General features: G+C 36.2%; 1 protein-coding gene across 1 annotated transcript in view; it reads left to right on the top strand.

The window, feature by feature from the left end:
- Fam174a (family with sequence similarity 174 member A) overlaps positions 1–7,685 on the top strand; it is a gene marked incomplete at its 5' end in the record, with an annotated part of 47,989 nt that overhangs the window by 19,616 nt on the left and 20,688 nt on the right. The gene's annotated exons all lie outside the window — the stretch shown is intronic.

The raw sequence follows: 7,685 nt of genomic DNA, 5'->3' as shown, positions 1-7,685 counted from the left end.
TTTTTTTTTTTTTTTTTTTTTTTTTCTTTCTTTTAATAGCTCCTTAGTTTCTTGCCTAATAAGCTCACTTTGTTCCTCATCTGCACAGTCACCCATTTCTCTAGGCAACACCCATTCCCTCGAGTGCTTGGAGCAATCTCTTTGAGACTACTGTGCCTTTGTTTCCGGGCGCTTGCCTGAGACATAGCATACATGTTCTGTGCATGTATTCATATGCTCGCATGCACACATATCTGCAGCATAATTGAATCCAGGCATTTCTCACATTCCCTAGTTTAGTTTATACACCTTAGATTCTTAATTTTCTTCTCTTTCTTATGATTGTATTCTTTTTTTATTATGAAATTCCTGGCTTCTAACATCAATACAGACTCATTTGCTCAGCCCTGTCATAGAACTACAGTAGTTTCTGGATTGCTTTACCAATTACTTTATTTAGTAAATAAACCTAATATTTATGAAAGCTTGACTTTTTTGCCATAACTCCAACATGACCAAGACTAAAGGTCTGTTTGGATACTGAATGGACATATAATTTGGCTTAACAGTCATTCAAAATATACTATAATGCATTTTAATTAATTTTGCGTTTCCTTTTTCCATCCTGTTTTTGTTTTTCTTTTTTTCATTTGAAAACCATGAACATGCTTTCAAGTTCCTTCCTTCCTTCCTTCCTTCCTTCCTTCCTTCCTTCCTTCCTTCCTTCCTTCCTTCTTTCCTTTGCCCGCCTGCCTGCCTGCCTTTCTTTCGTTCGTTCGTTCGTTCGTTCGTTCGTTCTTTTCCAGAGGTTGAACTCTGGACTTCGCACTTACCAGGCAGGTGCTTATGCTGTTGAGCTAGATCCCCAGGCCTCAAGTTTCCCTTGGTCTTGCGTGCCCCCCTCCCCCCACCGTAGATAATCAGCCTCATTATTTTCCAGATTATACTCCCTCTTCTTCTTTTGGTTAACTTTTACATGCATTTCTTAAGCTTTCCTTGTTTTTCACCTAAGAAGTAAAAAACTATATGCTCTCATATACTTTATATACCTTTTTTATTCTGAAAGTCATACTATATTACTCTGTAAGGAACTGGGCACAGTGGCACATGTCTGTTATCCCAGCAGTGTGGGAGCCTGAGACAGGAGGATTGCAAGTTCAAGCATTGCCTGAACTTAAGAACTTAACTACTCTGTGTGACATTACATCAATAAAAAATATAAAAATCTGGGGCTAGTGTCCTAGTTGTCCTAGGCTCAACTGCCAACACCAGAAGAAAATAATGATTTTTTTTTTTAAACAAATACAGAAATATGCCATAGCAGATATCTGTCATTGTTTATTCAATCACCTGTGGTTTGGTATTTGGGTACTTTTCAATTATTTAGTAATTTAAATAACACTGAAATGAATATCCCTGTGCATATTTGTGTGTGTGTGTGTGTGTGTGTGTGTGTGTGTATTTTCAGCTTACACTTCTAGGAATACCAATAGGTTAGTCCATTTTATGTTATTATAATGAAATACCAGAGGGGTTAGCTTTATTTAAAAAAAAAAAAAAAAGATTTACTTAATTTACAATCTGGGGGATACAAATGCCACATGGGAAGATCCTTTTGCTGGTGTTTTCAAGGTAGTGCAGGGCCTGGCGAAGTAGGACTCTGTGTAGCATGCTTGTTCCTTTTCTGGGCTGTACTGATAAAACCACCAGTATGGTATCTCTATCCTATCAAACTTTTCTAGTCTAACTCTCTTCCTAAAGGTTCCACAACTAAACACCATGTGCATATTAGATTTTCACTCTGCTCTGAATCAAATGATGTGAAGTTAGTTTTAGTCATGATCAGTTAGAGGTGACTCTAATTCAAAATTGGGAGGTTTCATTCTTTCATTAAAATCAGTGATTAAGTACCTGTCATGTGCTGCAGGGACTCTCCTGAGCTCCAGGGGTATAATGGTGAAGAAAGACAACAGAATGCCCAGCCCATGTAATTAAGAATGTAGTAGGTATATATACTTAGTAATGTAGAACAAAGGAGACTTACTTAGAGATGATAGATTTCAAATTTAAGGTTTTTTATTTTGATCTTGCCCAAATCATTAATAGTGTATCTGTAGGCCAGAGTTAACTTTCTTTTTTAAAAAATGATCAAAGAAGGAGGGAATTTCAGGATGCAAAAAAGCAACAACCAGTCATATAGTTCTTTTTTTCTGTCTCTTTGCTTTTTGTCTTTTATGTTGCGGAGGATCAAATGCAGAGCCTCCCTCATGCTAGGCTTTTCCCTGAGCCACACCCTTCACTTATTCTTTGCTTTTTGCAATAAAATAACACTGAATTTAGCTCTCTATTGTGATACTTTTTAAAGTTGAAATAGTTATGAACCTATTTTTTCTGCCTTTTGTTTTGGAAAAGTGGCCACATTTTTATAACTGGGCAGAGTTTCCCAAGAGGTGTAAGTGAGGTGTATTTGTTATTACTTTCTTTGTCTTAGAACTTATTTCTTAAAACTAGATGTACAGTCCAGTGACCATTAACTTCATTTTGAGCTAATTCAGTGGGCAGGATTTTCTCTGTTTATAGAGTAGTCAAGGTTAAACATTACAGGTCCATCAACATGTTCAACATTCTCTATCTTTTTGGGGGTTTGGGAGTTAGCTCAGTGGAATAAGTGGTTGCCTGGCAAGTACAAGGTCCTGAGTCCAATCCCTGGAACCACCAAAAAAAAAACCCTCAATGTATCCTTTGGGAAATGTGCATGTAGACCATATTGTGGTTTGCTTGGATAACAAGTTGAAATCAAGATTAGTGCAATTGTTTTCTTATAATACGTGAAGATACTTACGTACTTAAGGTCTTTTAAGATCTAAAAGCTGTAAGTCCCTGCCTGGCAATCACAACAACCGGAGTTCGATCTGAAATTGGCTAAAGGGTTCTATAGCACAATCTAAATGTCTGCATCTTAATCCCTTGACTGTGAAGTTACCTGATAAAGACAAATTTAGATCTGTTATAGCTGTCCCTTATATTAATTAAAATATTAGCTGTCAGTTTTTTTAATCATTTTGTTAGTGTGTTCTCTTTTTTGTCTTAAGACAGGGTCTCACTATGTAGCTCATACTGGCCTTAAGCTCACCGGGTAAACAAGACTGGCCTCAAATTCTTGGGAGTCTGCCAGACTCAGCCTCCTGGGAATACAGGCATGCTCTACCATACCTGGACACTACTATTTTTAAATTAAGAGTTTTGCTATGTTGACTCTTGTCAAATGTTTTCTCTGTATGCAAAAAATTCATTCTGTCTCTCCCTGTTTTACTTAGTAAATATAATTCATTTATTCTTTTCTTTTCTTTTTTTTTTTTTTTTTTTTTTTTTTTTAAAACTAGGGATTGAACTCAGGCCCTTGCGCTTGCCAGGGAAGCGCTTATTCCACTGAGCCATCTCCTCGGCCCTAATTCATTTATTCTTGAATGTTAAAGCAACCTAAAATCCTGAGATCAATCCTACTTTGCCATGGTGTCTTATTTATATATTGCCACTAATTATTTTTCTGTTTTGTGTCTATTTTTTTAAAAAAAATTTTATTAGTATATGTTTATAATAGATAATGAATACATTCTTGATAGGAAATTGGTCCCTTTAACTCACGTATGCATGTATATGTATACAGACATACATGTATACATCTATATGGTATGTAGGCATAGACATGTGTCTATGTTACATAAATGTACATAAATTATATATATATATATATATAAATAGATAATATTTGTATTTTGTAATGTTTGTCATATTTGAATGTTATAAAATACATTGTTAAATGATTCTTTTTTGATCTGTGTTTTTGAAGTTTTTTTTAACACTAATATTAACTCTTTCTGGCCTATATAGTTTTCTTTTTTTGTTTTTGTTTTTGTTTTAACATATTTATTACAGGGTCTACAGGGTCTCACTGCACAGATCAGAGTCAGAGTGATCCTCCTGCTTTCAGCCTCTCAAATGCTGGGATAACAGGCACATGCCACTTCACCCAGTCTCAGTACACCCTGGGCACAGGGCCAGCAGGGAGCACTGGGGATTGAACTCTGGTCCCTGCGTCTGCCTAAGCAGGCACTTTAATCTGCTGAGCTGTCTGGCCAGCCCTTGGCATATTTGATAGGATTTATGAGTGAAACCACCAGGAAATACTTTTTTCCTCTGGAAGGAGAAGACTTTTCACAAGAAATTCAATTTTTTAAGAAATAGATGTAATGCTATCTATATTACTTGTTTCTTATGTCTTTGCCAAACTGTTTTTTAAGGAATTTGTCCATAAAGTACCTAGATTTTTGAGAGTTACTAATTAAAGTGGTCAATTATAGAATACTTTTCACATCCCTGATGATGATTATTTAAATAATTATTTTCTATGTACAGAGTCACATAAATTATATATATTACTTGCATACTAGTAAAATACTAGGGTTGCTTAAAATATTTATTAATCCACGCCATTATCCATTATTATTTGACATTTTAAAATTAATCAATAGCATTTCTTCTTACTATTTATTTTAAATACTATTTCATTTTTGTTATTTTCTTTTTTCATACTTGAGCCTTTTTACCCCTATTGCTTATTGCCTCTCCTTGTATTCTGTGGACTCTTAAAATCAAGCCTTCTAACAACTATATTCATCTTTTTAAAGATGCAAAATAGTACAAGAGTTAAGAAATATGGTATCCTTTGTGCTGCTGTTGTTGCTGTTAAAAACAACATCTTCGTAGGCATCTTTGTAGCAAAGCCACTGGTGACAACAGATACTACGTCACATATTGCTGTACAGATTATATTAGTCCCATTTTGTCACCCAGAGCAAATTAAAGGTAGACATCCAAAGAATATCAAGAAACATAAACCCGGTGACATTGGGAATCACTGCAATGAAAGGATCCCTTTGTGAGCAGTGGATCTCCCCCCCCCCCAATGTATTTGGTACAGGGGCTGCAGGGTCTCACTATATAGATTGGACTCACAGTGATTCTCCTGCTTTCATCCTCCCAGGCATTGGGATTGCAGGCATGTGCCACCAGGCTCAGTCTCAATAGCCATCTCAGTGTGCCCCAGGGTTGGGGCCAGTACAGTGCACCAGGGATCGACCCCCAGCCCTCTGCTCTCTACCTAAGCAGGCGCTTTAGTCCGCTGAGCTATCTGGCTGGCCCGTTGTGGCAGTGTTTTCTTAGTACTACTGAAAGTCTTAAAGAAGTGTGCTACTTTAAACCTTGGGTAAAGCCTGTGTTTGTGGCTCAGTGGTGGCACCCTTGCTCAGCACAGGAGGTGGAGTGAGTTCAGTCCTTGACACTGCAGAATAAAAATTAAATAAAATACTGTCAGTTCACTCAATCCTCCCAAATTATTTAGCAAATAAACTATATTAGTAATGTAAATGCTTAGGACATCCTGTCTTGTCTAAATTAATATCGTAAAGTTTATTTGTGCTGAATTATTGTTAGTGCCTTTTCTTAATAAAATAACATTTGACCAAGTTTAAAACTCCATGAAAACACCCCAATTTAACCAAAGAACTGTACATATAAGGTGTCGTAAGTAGACTGTTAAGTAGGATTCTCCTAGAGGGATGAGGAAGCACACAGTTCTTTTAAGTCTTCATAATTGGGTTTAGCTTCTGCTCTGAAGTAAATGTTTTGTTTGAAACTTGTTTAAAGCATTTTGCATCTCTCTTTTGTTAAAACAATAAGTATTTGGCTCTACTTTCAGCTGTATCATTTTTCTTGTATTTTAGATAAATCGATAGAGAACCTGTATTGTACTAGTGGAAATCATTCAAATAACTAAAAATCAGAGTATACTCATTTGAAAGATCACAAAACTGAGGCCTAAACAGTTTAAGGAACCCCCAGCTTCTCTTCCTACTGCAATTTTGTTCCATTTATTGAATGCCTACTTATACTTGTAAAAATAATTACTCTTGCAGTCTTCATCATGTTGTAACAATGACTTGCCTTTACTCCTGGTTTTTCAGTGTAGACCACTGAAGTAAAGAGTGTGAGCTGATAGCTGCGAGATAGAGCCTTAGAACTCTATGGTGTGATTCCTAACTACTTTTGGGTCATATCTTACTGTCTTATTGTTCGATTGTTTTGATACTCTAAAATTAGTTCCACTTTTACTTTCTAAAGTCTCTCCAAAAAAATAACAGGATGCAAGTCATTTCCAGAGAGGTAAATGAGCTTCCTTGCTTACAGTTTTATAAAACAAGCTGTATGTGTTCTTCCTCAGAGGAATGCTTCTAATGTGGCCTTAAGTACATCCGAACATTAACCATGATCTTTGCTTGTCATGAGGATGAGGTCATTATTTCCACTGCTTCTTTATATTAGATCAGACTGTATAAAACTTCCAATTTATGACATAAAGTAAGTTTCCTAAAGGAAATTTTTCATTTACTAGAGCATCACAGATTGGGCTGAGGCCAGCACAGTGTCCCGGGGTTGTGGCTCCCATGTCTGTCCGTTCTGGCTGGTGTCCTATGCCTTGTGGGAGGCTGCCCCTTAGATAGTGCCCCTGGCTTGCATCACTGCAGCCAGGCGAAGTCAGAGACCAGGGCTCCTTTGTCTCCTTAGGACTTGCAACATTTTCTTCAGAACCTTTCTCCATCAGAGTGCTTTCTTTCATCTTTATTTTATTTTCATTTCATTGGCCAGGCTTACATTTTATGATCTATCCTAAAGTAAAACCTGAGAAAGAAAATAAGTGCTGTGCTACGATGAGCTCAGAATTGCCATTTGCGGTAGAACGGTTCGAGAGGACTTTTCCTTTACTACCAAGACACTTAGTACTTTCTGTATTAAAGATAATGTAGTCAAATGGGGAATGGTGTGGGTGTGGCAAAAACAGCTCAAGCCTCTTGGTTAGTGTAATTTGTGGTGGATGTGTTGTTTTTGATTAGTTACTAACATTTTGAACTGTAACTTTGAGGAGACGAGCTCAGTAGTTTTCAGCTGCCTCACAGAGAGAAACTGAAGAGAAATCAGACATAGCACAATTTGACAACGAATTATTTTCAGTTTTCTCAAAGGAAAATGGTGGAGACAAATACCCATAGTCATGCTCAGAAACACATTTAAACAGAGCTTTACAAGACAGAATAATAGATGGAAACAATCTGTCCATGCTATTATGTCCAATTCCTACTAAACAATGAAATTATTACTATTATTTATAATGATGTGTACTAGAAGACATTTTAACAATGATAACGGCTTCTAAAAGCCAGTACTTCTGTCATTTCAAGTCTAGTCTAGTAATTCCTGTCAAGTATGTAATTTAAAAAGACCTATATTTGCTTTTTGGTTACTTCTATTCTGCTTCATTGAATTTAATATTATACTGTATGTGTTCATTACATTTTGTACCCAAAGTTACTTGGCCATAAAATACTTTCTGGCTGTTAACATCAGCATATTAGAATCAGAAAGCAGATTTGATACAACTGTTTAAATAAAAACCCTAATTAAGAAGGTCTTATTCAAATTGTTATCAATTTGAAAGTCATTGTAATTCCTGAAGCACTACATAAGTTGTTAAGTATAATGCGTCATTAGAATAAATGCTGGTTATTCCAAGTAGAAGATTGGAATATTTAAGTACTGCTTTAGAAGGAGATTTCTATCTTAAGATGGTCAATGCATTGTTCCTTGTAGAA

This window comes from Octodon degus, unplaced genomic scaffold (assembly GCF_000260255.1).
Source record: "Octodon degus isolate 3935 unplaced genomic scaffold, OctDeg1.0 scaffold00009, whole genome shotgun sequence".
NCBI lineage: Eukaryota > Metazoa > Chordata > Mammalia > Rodentia > Octodontidae > Octodon > Octodon degus.
Note: the sequence above shows the minus strand (reverse complement) of the source record. Positions and strands in the feature narration are given on the sequence as shown.